General features: G+C 46.6%; 1 protein-coding gene across 1 annotated transcript in view; it reads right to left on the bottom strand.

Moving 5' to 3' along the window:
- DDX43 (DEAD-box helicase 43) overlaps positions 1 to 14,550 on the bottom strand; it is a 128,723-nt gene that overhangs the window by 83,569 nt on the left and 30,604 nt on the right. The window lies entirely within an intron of this gene.

Below are 14,550 nucleotides of genomic sequence, written 5' to 3'. Positions count from 1 at the left end.
CTGCGCTCTGTCTACACCACACACAGGAGTGAACAAAACCCCACAGCTCTCCACATCAAGCCCCTCCCCTCCCGGGTCCTCGGAAGACGGACGCCCTCAGCGGTCAGCCACGCCCAGGAACCTTCTCCCCACTCTTCCTCACCTTCTCCCTCAGCGGCAGCACCTCCCGGCAGGTCCTGAGGAGACCCGGCTCCTCTCAGCGTGAACTGGACCCCGCAGTGTCCCAAAGCTGAAGCCCCAGCGGGTCCTGACGAGACCCGGCTTCCGTTAGCGTGGACTCGACCCCGGGTCGTCCCGAAGCGCCGGCATTCAGTATGGACTCAGCCCCGCGTGTTCCAGAAGCCAAAGCCCCAGCGGGTCCTGAGGAGACGGGGCTCCTGTCAGCTGGGCGGGGAGCGAAGTCCGCGGGCAGAACCCGCGTTCCCGGGGCGGGTCAGGGAGGCGGGCTCACGTTCCCTGCCAGCCAATGGGAACGTGCAGACCAAGCTGCCCTCCCAGTTCAGTGGAGGCCCCGCCCCCGAGGGCAGGTCTGCTGAATCCATTAAACTGCAGAAATTCAAATTGAAACGGAGCCAAATATCCCATGACTTCTCCTAAATAGTTAAGGAACAATTCATTGGAAACCATATGGAATTAAAAAAAAGAAAAAAGAAAGACTTACACGATCTGAAGAGAAACCAGAGTATACCATATGGAATAAAATAAATGTAGACTCAAACTTTAAAACTTACACCAGGGGCTTCTCTGGTGGTGCGGTGGTTAAGAATCCGCCTGCCAATGCAGGGGACACGGGTTCGAGCCCTGGTCTGGGAAGATCCCACGTGCCGTGGAGCAGCTAAGCCCGTGCACCACAACTACTGCCTGTGCTCTAGAGCCCGTGAGCCACAACTACTGAGCCCATGTGCCACAACTAGTGAAGCCTGCGTGCTTAGAGCCCGTGCACCACAGCTACTGAGCCTGCGCTCTAGAGCCTGTGAGCCACAACTACTGCCTGTGCTCTAGAGCCTGTGAGCCACAACTACTGAGCCCACGTGCCACAACTACTGAAGCCCGTGCGCATAGAGCCCGTGCTCCGCAACAAGAGAAGCCACCGCAATGAGAAGCCCGCACACCACAATGAAGAGTAGCCCCCGCTTGCCACAACTAGACAAAGCCCGCACACAGCAATGAAGACCCAACGCAGCCAAAAATAAATAAATAAAATTTTTAAAAAACCCAAAAAACCGTACACCAAATTCACTCAAATTTATTAACAAACATTTAAAATGCAAAACTCTCAAAATTATAGAGATAAATAGGGAAGAAAATCTACATGACCTTGGGTTAGGTCTTTAGATCATGAGCTTTGAGTTTTAGCACACAGCACAGAAAGCCAACCCAGAAAAGAAAAAAAGTAGTATTGTAGACGTCATAAAATTAAAGATTTCCACTCTGAAAAATCTTATTCAGAAAAGCAAAAGACAAGCCACAAACTGGAAGAAAAATATTTGCAAAACACATATCTGATAAAGGATTTGGACTTAAAATATACTCAATACAAAGAACTATGAAACAACTCCACAGGGCTTCCCTGGTGGCACAGTGGTTGAGAATCTGCCTGCCAGTGCAGGGGACACGGGTTCGAGCCCTGGTATGGGAAGATCCCACATGCCGCAGAGCAACTGGGCCCGTGAGCCACAACTACTGAGCCTGCGCGTCTGGAGCCTGTGCTCCGCAACAAGAGAGGCCGCGATAGTGAGAGGGCCGCGCACCGCAGTGAAGAGTGGCCCCCGTTTGCCGCAACTAGAGAAAGCCCTCGCGCAGAAACGAAGACCCAACACAGCCAAAAATAAATAAATAAATAAATTAAAAAAAAAAAAAACTCCATAAAAAATGGGTAAACGTTATATACGATGTTTAATAATATCATATATGCTCAACATCATATGCGATCAGGGAATTACAAATTAAAATCATGAGATATCACACCACACTTGTTAGGGCTGCTAAACTCCAAACATATCCATTGCTGGAGAATGAGGAATAACAGGAGCGCTCCCTCGTTGCTGGTGGGATGCATCTACAGCCACTTTGTGACACAGTTTGGCAGTTTTTCCCAAAGCTAAACAGGTCTCACCTTGGGATCCAACAATCGTGCTTCCAGGATTTAGGCAACTGCTTTGAAGATCTATGTCCAAGTGCAAACAAGGATGCAATTATGCACGGCAGCGCTACTCATAATGGCTTAAAACTTGAAAAAAATGAAGATGTCCTTCAATAGATGAATGCATAAGCAAATCGGGGTACATCCTTGTCAAGGGGAGCAGAATATGCCACCCCAAAATATGTCTCTTTGGCATAAGGATTGTTTTGGTCTGATTAAAATAAAAAAAGAAAAACTGGGACTTCCCTGGTGGTGCAGCGGTTAAGACCCCAGGCCCCCAGTGCAGGGGGCCCAGGTTCAATCCCTGGTCAGGGAACTAGATCATCCCACATGCATGCCACAACTAAGAGTTCACATGCTGCATCTAAGGAGCCCGCCGGCCGCAACCAAGAGCCGGCGCAACCAAATAAATAAAATAAATAAAATTTTTAAAAAAAGAAAAGAAAAACTGAGTAGAGGTTTTCCTTTTGTGAAATACATTTACATTTATTAGGGAAATCTCCATGTGTAAGGGTGTGTCCCTCTTTGTACTGGAAACAGAAGGATGATTAAATCTCAAGAGACTCTTACCAGTGGAGAGTCTTGACTTAAATCCACATAACAACCATACCCTTGTTTACTGTGCTTTGTGTGATAACCTGCCATCACTGGCTTCTCCCCTCCCCCAAGGTCCTTCATTTGTTTTTAGCTGAAGATGGTATGTAAGGTGATGGCTTTGGCCGTTTCAGCGAGTGACTCAGTTTTCCTGGGTATCTCTCATATATTCAGGAGGTACACATGCTATTACAATTCTTACAGGGGAATCTCAGTCAAGAGCCTACAAGGGTAGAGGGCAAATTGGTTTTCCTCTGATACACAGGCAATGGAATACTACTCAGCAACACAGAGAAATGAGCCATCAACCCATGGGAAGACATGGATGAATCTTAGGTGCATATTGCTGAGTGGAAGAGTCCAGTCTGAGGAGGCTGCACACAGCATGACCTCATTTGTATGACATTCTGGGAAAGACAAAACTACCTTTACCTATAGATGATAAGCAGATCATGGGGTGGGGCGGGTTTGAAGTATTCCACGTGATATTTTAGGAAGGATACCTGTCACCATGCATTTGTCTAAGCCCATAGATGTGTACAGCCCGCGGGTTCAATCATAATCTATTCAGATTTAGTTATTTAGGACATAGGAGTGTTGCAGGATGGAATACACAATGCGACAGAATCCAACTATATTAGAAATGCGTGGAAGGTGCTGACCTAAGTTAACTTTGGAAATGAATGGAATCTGTAGACTAAAGGCAAAATGGACCATAATAAACAGTGGGCTTTATTTTATGGCGTTCTCTCCGGGGTGTCGTAGTTAACAATTCTGAAACCTCTGCACATAGATAAATGGCACATGGTGGGCGCCAGGCTCCTCGTTGTGGTGAGGCTGGAGATAGATGGGCTCCAGGTTAGGCATTTACAACTGGCCTCATGTTTACATTTCTTGGAGCAGGAAAAAGTGGGCTTCAGGCCAGACGCTTTCAACTAGCCTCCTGTTTGCATTTCCTGAGACAGGAGGTAGGTGGGCTCCAGGTTAGGCATTTACAGTCAGCCTCCTGTTTGCTCTCCAAAATGGAAGTAACAACAGAAACAGGGTAAATAGCCAAGCTTTGTCTCCTGGGGACACTTTTAAGATAGCAGTCATGGCATGTGTCCATCTTGGCTGAGAGGTGCCTTCGCACCTAGGGGGAGGGTCCTGAGACAAATTAGCCAGGGGGGAAAAAGCAAGATGCTTGGCCAGCGGTGGGGACAAAAACCTGGAAAACTGCCCCCTTATAAAGGTTTTAAACTTCCCAAAGGCGCGACTCTCTCTGAGTTTGCTCCTGCATCTTTTCGCATGTACTCTGCTTTTCTAATAAACGTTTTATTTTTCTCTTTACCTTCCGCCTCCTCGTCAGAATTCTTTCTTCTCAAGGTAGGTAAGGACTGGGGATTTAGGCCCTAGCTGCTGGACTCTGTCTGTGGTCTAGCTGTTACGACTCCTGGTCAGGGAACTAAGGTCTCGCTTCCAGCTACTACTGTTTACTGCTGCTGCTTACTGCTGCATGAATCTGAAATCAGTGGAAGTGGGAAGTTACAGATACGCAGAGGGAGAGCCTCTGCCCTCATAATCCTGGATCTGAGCTTCCTGGTAAGGCGGTGTGGGGATGACTGGCCAGGGGAAACACACAGATCTTTACACTGGGAAGACCCTGCAGACATAGGAACCTCACACCCCATCTTTCCACCCATACCTGCTGCAAACACTCAGCCCTCCATGATCAGCCAGTTGCAGCTTTTTAGACATTCTCGCCCCCAGGCAGATAAAGGACCATGAGGGTCTTGCATTACCCCTAAGCTGTCCCAGAATCCAGGCCCTGGGGGGTGGAGCCAGGATGGGGGTACCTGGGCCTCTGACCAGCAGCTGGTTGGAAGAAAGGAGACCCGTCCTGAGGGCAGGGGTCCCCTGAAGTCTGTGAACCCCAGTGCCCTGATGGGATTCATCCCCAGTGGGGACATCGGTGGGACCTGCAGTGGTCTGTCTTCCACCCAAGCCCCTTGGTTAAGCCACGGCAGCGCCGGGCTCAGGAGTCTCAAACTCTGACACGACAGCTTTACAATGAAACGGGAATATGCTTCGGAACCTTCCAAAATGAGGGAGAGAGGAGTGAAACTGAAAGAGATGAACCTGAGGAGCTTTTCCTACAAAGTGCACTTTTTTACACTCACCTTTTTTTTTGGTTTTATGTGGATTTTTTCTTCTTTTTTTGTTTTTTTGCTGCACTGCGCTTGCAGGATCTCAGTTCCCTGACCAGGGATGGAACACGGACCACAGCAGTGAAAGCGCCGAATCCTAACCACTAGGCCACCAGGGAACTCCCTCACCTTTGGTTTTAAGTGTCCTTCTGTTCAACCTCAACAGATGGACTTTTAGCAGCAACTAAGACACCATTTCAACAGCTGGTTTCAAGCCTGTCTCTCACCACAGGTGACACCAAAGCTAAGTGGTGGGTGCTCTCTTGCTGGAGATCCAACTCTAGGCCGCGGCTGGGCAGGTTTAGAGCCCTAAGGAGGGCCAGGGGCACAGTCTCCTGTCTACGGGCTCCCCAGGACCAGGGAGGTGAATGAGAAACTAGACCTGGCAACTGCCCTCACTAGAGAGGGAGACTTCTGCAAGATGGAGGCAGATGGGAAAGTCTGTGACAGCCCCTCACTAGAACATCTGTCTTGGGTGGGAGGGTTTCCAGTCATAGGGGGACCGCCAGGCATTCTGCTGAAGCGTGTGTCAGGCTACAGTGGAACCTGGCCCATGTGGAGACGTGCAAGGTCAGCAGAGTGCCATGGGGGCTCCGTTCCCCTACACAGGTCACTGGACAGGACAGTGAATCTGAAGTTGACCCACACTCATAGGATCAACTGATTTTTGACAAAGGTGCCAAGGCAATTAAATGTGGGAAATCCTGGTCCTTCCAACAAAGATGTGCTGGAACAAGTGGGCATCGTATGGGGAAAAGGAACATTGATCCTCACTTCTCACTATCCATAAATAAATTTGAAGTAGGTCACAATCAAAATTATAGAAGCAAAAACAATCAAACTTATAGAAGAAAATAGGATAAAATATGTCCAAACGTGTGTGTGAGGGGGTGGGGAGATGCACAGGTGACAAAGGGCTTTAGAACCAGAATATAAGAGCTCTTAGATCCAGGGTTCTGGTCACAGTAAGACAAATAGGCCCCCAACAGGAAGACACCTCACAAAAGTTGTACAGTACAGTTGATCAATGAGCACATAAAATATGCTCAACATTATTAGTCATTGGGGGAAATTCAAATGAAAGTCAGCATGAGATACCACTGAACACCCATATGAATAAATAAAATTAGAATGATGGGCATAGCGAGTGTTGGTGGGGCTTTGCAGCAACTAGGGCTCTCATCCACTGCTGGTGGGAATGGTACCAACACTTTGGAAACCAGTGGAGCAGTTTAAATAAACTTAAAATAGAATATGACTTAGCAATTCTACGTTTAGGATTTTTTTTTTTGCCAGAGGAAATGAAAAATACGTTCACAAAGATTTGCACGTGAATGTTGACAACAGTTTTACTTAAAACAGCCAAAACTTGAAAAAAAAACCCAAATGTCCAACAGATGAATAACTTATGTCTTTACAATGCAATATTAGCTTTTTCAAAGGAATGAACTGCTGATACACATAATATCCATGAATACCAAAAACATTATGCTGAACAAAAGAAGCCAGACACAAAGGAATATATATGATTTGATTTGTATGAAATTCTAGAAAAGTAGATCTAATCTCTGTAGACAAGCAGATCCTTGGTTGCTTGGTGCAGATGGAAATGGGAGGGAAGGGGACAAGGGAATATTTCAGAGTGATGGAAATATTCTCTATCTCGATTGTGGTGGTTGTTAGATGGGTGTATATATTTGTCAGAAGCCATAAAACTTTACCCTTTAATTAAGTTTAATTGCATGTAGATTACACTGAGCTCATAAGAAGATACTTAACACCATTCATCATTAGAGAAATGCAAATCAAAACCACAATGAGAAACCACCTCACATCTAAGACGGCGTCCATGTAAATAGCAGAAACAACAGAAAGTAACAAGACTGGGAAGGATTAACAAGTGTTGGGGAGAAGGTGGAGATATCAGAACCCTGTACTTTGCTGGTGAGAATGTAAAATGATGCAGCCACTGTGGAAAACAGTTTAGTGGCTCCTCAAAAAGTTAACATTACCATATGACCTGGCAAATCTGCTCCTAGGTCTATACCCCAAAGAACTGCAGGCAGGGACTCCAACACATACTTGTACACGAATGTTCATAGCAGCCTTATTCACAGTAACCAAAAGGTAGAAACGGCCCAACCGTCCATCAGTAGGTGAATGGACACACAAAACGTGCCATACACAGTTGACCCTTGAACAACAAGGGTTTGAACTGCACGGGTCCACTCACACCCAGATTTTTTTTCAATAAGTACGTACCACTGTACGATCTGTGATTGTTGAATCCACAGATGTGAAATCAAGGATACAGAGGGCTGACTATAAAGTATACACAGATTTTTGACTGCATGGAGGGTCTTAATCCTTTTTTGATTTCACAGAATTGAAAGCAAAGAACATTAAGATTTTAATTTTGTTAGGGGAATGGTTCTCAGAGATGTAATTTGATGCTTGTATCTCCACCTGCCTGCCCTCCGTCTTCACTTTGACGTCTGAGAGACGCCTCAACCTCACCCACGTGCAAAGCCACGACTTTCTGCCCCCCACTCCGTCCTCCACGTGCCTCCCCGATATTTGACGCCTCTTCCTGTTTCTCAGGCCCAAACAACGGTGTCATTCTTGGCTCCTTCCTTTTCCACAAACTCCAGATCTGAACTGAAGGAAAATAAAGCTGATTCTATCTTTGAACTGTATCTAGACCTACCCATATATGAGCACTTGCTTTATTACACTATTAGTATTGGAGAGCAGTGAAGTAGATTTTCAGTAAATGGTGCTTCATCAACTGACCATCTAAATGGAATAAAATCAATCCAACAGAAATCAATTCCAAGTGGCTTGTGGATCTAAATGGGAGAGGTAGCGCAAATTGGAAGATGACATAGGAGAATATCTTCATGATCTCAGGGTAGGCAAAAATCGGAGGGCAGGAATTTGTGTCTGCTACGTTTATGCTTCGTCTCCAGTGTAGACGCCCAGTATTTACAGAATGAACGTAAAGGAAACTTCCACACTCTCTGGGGGAATATACACACATACAAGTACTTGGATCCTTGTGAAGACACACAATGTTCTTAGTGGTCAGATTGAATGTCATATAAATGTCACTTCTCATTAGTGTGTCATCTAATACCATCCTAACTAAAAACCCATTCAGATTTATTTTCAGAATACTCTGACTCTAAATTTCATAGAGGAAAAATGACCAAGAATACCTAGGAAAACCCTGAGGGGAAAAAAGTAGGGACAGGCAATGACGTGTGATAAGGCCTATCAGGAGGCAAAACATATTTTAAAGCCACAATTACTATCTTTTTTTTTTTGCAGGATCTTAGTTCCCCAACCAGGAATCGAATCCACCTGTGCCCCCTGCAGTGGAAGTGCGGAGTCTTACCGCTGGACCACCAGGGAAGGCCCACACAATTGTTACCATTTTGTTAAATCTAGGCCACTATGTATTCCAAGGTGCATCGTTGGTTCGTGTGCCACTAAGAAAAACACTGCCAATTAGCCTATGACGTTAGATGCCTCCTGACTCAAAGATCTCACAAGTGTGAAAAGACACGTGCCTGGGATTGGCATCAATGCATGGATTCTCAGACAGATGAACAAAACAATAAACACGCCAGACATAGACCCAAAAACATGCGTGATTTTAGTAGAAGATAATATTGTAGATAGTTGGGAAAAGAGGGATCTTTCATTGACTAGTATTGAGAAAATTAGGTAGTCATCTAGGAAAAAAGCCTCCTATCTCACACCTGATACACACACACACACACACACACACCCCCTCCAGCTGGACCAAAGCTGTGAAACCAAAACAAAAAAACAATGTTTATATCATCAGAATAGGAAAGGCCTTTCCAAATATGTCGTAAGTGGAGAAGCCACCCAGAAAGGCTGATAATCTGACTGCTTCAAAACAAACAAGACCCAGTGTCGAGGCCAACGGTGCCCCACAATCGAAGTGAAAAACCAAAAGGTAAACTGGGAAGTAGCCTGGCCACTCACCCACCCCATCATGGGTCCAGGGTCTTCATTCTCTCCAGACCCCCGGCCACATAGCTGGTGCCATGCCAGTTTATATAGGGCCTCAGTCAGCTCCTAAAATGAGAGGGTTACTTTACAGAGAGTGGGTTGAATGGTGGCCCCAAAAGATGTGTCCCCCAGAACCTGTGAAGGGAGTTTATCTGAGAAAAGGGTCTTTGATGCCAATAGACTTGCTCTGCACAAGGTTGCCACAGACTCTCAATTTGTAAAAAAAAAAAAAAACAGAAAAACAATGATCTGTGAAGCGCAGTAAAGCAAAATGCAATAAAACGAGATCTGCCTGCACTTAGTTTAGCCTAGGAAGATGCCTTGGCAGTGCCACCCACTGGCCTAACAGAACAGGGTCACCAAACATTATCACATCCAAACACGTCTGCAGTTGCCTCTGCCTCCCTCGTTGTCCTGCCAGCTCTTCTGCTTTTAGGGAGGCCCTTAAGGTAGCAGCTCTGTGGAGATATAATTCATACTGGGACTTCCTGGCGGTCCAGCGGTTAAGACTCCCCACCTCCACTGCAGGGGGCAGGGTTAGATCCCTGGTCGGGGAGCTAAGATCCCGCAAGAGGCACGACGCAGCCAAAAAAAAAAAAAAAAAGAAGAGATAATTCATATTAACATGTAATTCATCCATTTAAAGTGTACAGTTCCGTGGTTTTTAGTATATTCAAAAGGTGGTATAGCCGTCACCACTATGCAATTCCAGAACATTTCATCACCTCTAAAAAAGAAAAAACCATACTTAAGATTTTTTTTAATTTAATATTTTACAGAAAGACTCTAATTCTATAGTGCTTTAGTTTTCAAAAGTTTCACACATGATTTCATATAATCTCATATAATGCCATAATAACCCTTTTTCTCCCCCATCCCTATATTGCCCCTCTCCCTTCCCTCCCCCCACTGGTAATCACTAGTGTGTTCTCTATATCTGTGAGTCTGCTTTTTTTATTAACTAACTTGTATTTTTTAGATTCCACGTATAAGTGTTATCATACAGTATTTGTTTTTCTCTGACTTATTTCACTGAGCATAATGCCCTCCCAGTCCATCCATGTAACTGCAAATGGCATTATTTCATTCTTTGTTATGGCTGAGTAATATTCCATTGTATGTATATACCACATCTTCTTTATCCATTCCTCTGTTGATGGACACTTAGGTTGCTTCCATGTCTTAGCTATTGTAAATAATGCTGCAGTGAACGTTGGGGTGCATGTACCTTTTTGAATTCATGTTTTTGTTTCTTTCAGATATATACCAAGGAGTGGAATTGTTGGGTCATCTGGTAGTTCTATATTTAGCTTTGAGAAACCTCCATACTGTTTTCCACAGTGGCTGCACCAATTTACATTCCCACCAACAGTGCACAAGAGTTCCCTTTTCTCCACATCCTCGCCCACACTTGTTATTTGTGTTCTTTTTGATGATAGCAAAGAGTGTTCTGCCTATGTTTTCCTCTAGGAGTTTTATGGTTTCCAGTCTTACATTTAAGTCTTTAGTCCATTTTGAGTTTATTTTTGTATATGGTGTTAATGTTCTTTTTTTTTTTTTTTTCTGGTTTCTCATTCAGATCGTTTATTAAGAGCAAGAGTCGGGCCGTCCCATCCGTGTGATGCTGCAACACGAACAGTCACATGCACGCTAAGGAGACCCCCACCCCAGAACTGAGAGCCTTTCAACAGTACAGAGCTACAGATTACAAACTTAAAATACAAATGATCCCACCAATTTGGCAGGAAACACGTACAATATGAGGAGGCCTGGAATGGAAGTGTGCTTGCTTTTTGTGATAAGGCAGTTACAAAATGGAAAAAAAAAACACCCAAAACAAAAAACAGCCAACCTGCACCCCCAAAACACTCCGATGGGCATAAACGGATAACAGGCTTGTGAAACAGTGGAACCTGTACAAGCCTCTGTCATTGGCAAAGATGTGTTCATTAAGTGAAAGCCACTGAAGGGCTTGTGTTTGAAGATGCAAGCTAGATGAAATGACTGATTGTAGACATTCCTACCCTAAGAAAAGGTCCCTTCTTGCCCCCAGCTGGATTCCACCTCAAAGAACGGGGTCACGGGCTTCCTTGGTGGCTCAGTGGTTAAGAACCCGCCTGCCAATGCAGGGAACACAGGTTCAAGCCCTGGTCCAGGAAGATGTCACATGCCGCGGAGCAACTAAGCCCGTGCACCACAACTACTGAGCCTGCGCTCTAGACCCCGCGAGCCACAACTACTGAGCCCACGTGCCACAACTACTGAAGCCCGCGCACCTAGAGTCCATGCTCCGCAAAAAGAGACGCCACCGCAATGAGAAGCCCGCGCACCACAACGAAGAGTAGCCCCTGCTCACCGCAACTAGAGAAAGCCCGTGTGTACCAACGAAGACTCAACGCAGCCAAAAAAAAAAAAAAAATTAATTAAAAAAAAAAGGGGTCCACTTTACCCCTCCTAACCATGAACTTGGCAACAGCTTGTAATAAAATGAAAGGAACACAGAGGCGCCCTGAAGCACCATGCGTCCCCGGGCGTGACCTTGAGCTCACCTGTCCTTCAGATCAGCCACCTCGCTCGTTAACAGGGACGGGGCTGCGAATGGCAGGGCCACAGAGCTGCGTCTCTTCAAGTTAGGGTCACCTGAATGACCCGTGTGAAAGGCTCAAGCCTGACCCACAGACCACAGAGCAAGTGCATTTCGTGAGCATTTAGATTCTAAGACAACGTCACATTTCCCACCAGGACTCTGGAACCTTGGTCTTCAATGATAGGCTCCTTCTGTTCTCCCCTCCCGTTCATTTTGCAAAACTCAGCTGACGGCCTTCCCAGCCGTTAGTTGCAACCTGGAGTCCTGCAGGTCGGTTCTCTGTCCCTGAGAGCCAGGCTGGCCTTGGGAACCTCTGCTCAAGGGCAAGGTCTCGAGGACGTGAGGGCAGCCCCCTACAGGCCGGGTTCCCGCTCTGCGGAAAGTGGACGAGCACCAGGCGGGTCAGGAGGGCGAGGGGCTGGTCCAGATGATGCCAGGGTGCTCGGGCGAGTCTTTTCGAATTTCAGTTTCCCCATCTCTAAAAATCAGTGGCTGGGCAACGGCAACTTTAAAGGACTTTCCACCTAAGCTTTGTTTTCTCCATAAAAACAACGTGTGAAGTACTTGCAGGAACATTAAGGTACAAGCCTTCAGGGGCCACGTAACCTTTAAACTCCGCACAGATCATATTTTAAAACCTTCTCGCTAAAACTTTTCCTATGTGAAGTGAGCCTCCGTTTTTGTGATGCAAGCAGGGCACTAAGGCCTCATGTGTCTCGAGGTATTTCTTAGCAGCCTGATAGCGCTCCCTCCTCCACCAGCTTTAGCAACACCTAGGGAGTAGAACCAGGCTGACGGGCTTTCCTCAGCATCTCCAACAAGGAACCAAGTGGACCAACACTCAGGGAGGGAGGACAGCCAGGACACCAAAGTGTCTATTTGCTGGCTGCTCCTTCTAAAGACAAACAGTACGCCCCGGAGCAGTGCCAGCAATTAACCTGGCCCCCACTGGCCAGAGACTAAGATGGAAGTTACAGAGAACACAGAAAAGCCAGAGGTTGACAAAGATCGAACAAGGGACTTCCCTGGTGGCGCAGTGATTAAGAATCTGCCTGCCAATGCAGGGGACACGGGTTCGAGCCCTGGTCCGGGAAGATCCCACATGCCGCGGAGCAACTAAGCCCGTGCGCCACAACTACTGAAGCCCGCGCGCCTAGAGCCCGTGCTCCGCAACAAGAGAAACCTCCGCAATGAGAAGCCCCCGCTCGGCACAACTAGAGAAACCCCGCGCGCAGCAACGAAGACCCAACACAGCCAAAAATAAATAAATAAATAAATAACTTTATAAACAAAAACAAAAACAAAGATAGAACAGGCTTCCCCAGGAGGCAGTAAGTTCTCTGTCCTCAGAGGTATTTAAGCCCAGGCTGCTCAAACCCCAGGTGGCAGGTTGCAGGCAGAATGTCTGGACCAGATGGCTAAAAGGCCCCTTCTCAACTGTTGCATCTTGTCATTGTAATGCCTGAGAGCCTTCAGGTGATTTCCATGCAGCAACAACTCTGGGATCCACGGTCGGGCCCCTGAGTTAGTTCCCTCCCCTACTTTCTCCTTTCTACCAGGCAGGTGCCCCTGCAAGAAAGCAGCAAAAGTTCCCACAAAATCAACAGCTGAAATGCCAAGGTTAGATGCAGCATTCTGACTGCAAACAGTTATTAACATCTGCTCCCTGGAAGACTCGCTGTGACTATTTAGTGGAGACCAGAACATCTAACAACTTGGCAGCTGTACCACATAAGTGAAATTCCTCTTCCTTTTACACCACTGGTCTTGAATCCCTCGGCTGCAATCTTTCAGGGGGTTCAGCTATGATCTTTCTCACATGCTGTTGCCAACCTAAGAGTTTGTTCATGGAAATAAGAAGTCTGTCCGTTTGTTTTTTTAAAAAACCTTAAAACGAAGCAACACGAATGGCAAGATGTGACACCCTTCAGGGCATATGAAAGAAGCACAGCAGGCCGGAACCGAGGCAGGAGCTGTGCTCTTTAAGAAGACAACACCAGTTCTGGATGGCACATGCCAGTTTTGCCCAGGAGCACCAAGCGGAGAGAAGGCAATGTGGCAACCTTACAGGTGGAGAGAAGCGCAAGTCCTTGACAGGTGGTTTAAAAATGCAGACAGCCATGGGGAGGGCTGCTTTCACCAAGCCCCACTGCTCCCCAGAGCCAGACAGGGTTGCTTTAGAGGATCGGCCACCTCTAAGAGGCAGAAGCCTCCTGCCCCAGATCAAGCTGTGGGAAGCTGCAGAAGAGGCTAAGGCACGTGGCTTCGTGGTCTGATGAAAGAACAGATTTCTGCACCCAAGAAAAACATGAGCTCAGAGAGCTTTGTCTCTTCTCTCACCTGACATGCTTTCAGAGGTTGAAAAGACACACACAACCTCCACTTTCCGAAGGACCTCTCCTTAGAGGAAAAACAGCACGGGACTGCGTGCGCCCAGCCTCTGGCTGAGGGTGAAAAGTGTCCCGGGCTTCCCGTGGGAATGAACGCGCTCTTCCAGACACACCGGAACAGACAGAGCCGAACACCACAGCTTCTCGTCCAGAGTCTCTCTCAACTGGGCACACAGATCTGCTGTTGAAGAGATGGTGCCATGACCTACACATCCACAATTGTGGCTCAAACATCAGACAGCTACACTTTTTTTTTTTTTTTCTCAACAGTATGTGGATATTTCCAGAGAGCAGGTTACCAATGCCTTAACCCCATCTGCCCCCAAACTCCAGCCTGATATCAAAACACTCCCCTTGACAAAGGGGGTTTGGTGTTTGATTCCTTCGAACCCTTTCTAACTCAGCTTCTCAGGAAAAACTGACATAAGCTGCATACTTTAGAGCCTTCTTGGTGCCTACATATCAACAGCCTTGAGCTGTGAGCAGCGAGACGCTCTCTAAATACGCACTCAATCTGCACGACTGGAGACACGGAGAGCACCTTGATGTGCCAACCATGGTCGGGTGTATGAAAATACGATCCCCTCAGAGTCTACAGGATGCTCT

Source organism: Balaenoptera borealis, assembly GCF_965194805.1.
Source record: "Balaenoptera borealis genome assembly, chromosome: 9".
In the NCBI taxonomy this organism is placed as follows: domain Eukaryota; kingdom Metazoa; phylum Chordata; class Mammalia; order Artiodactyla; family Balaenopteridae; genus Balaenoptera; species Balaenoptera borealis.
Note: the sequence above shows the minus strand (reverse complement) of the source record. Positions and strands in the feature narration are given on the sequence as shown.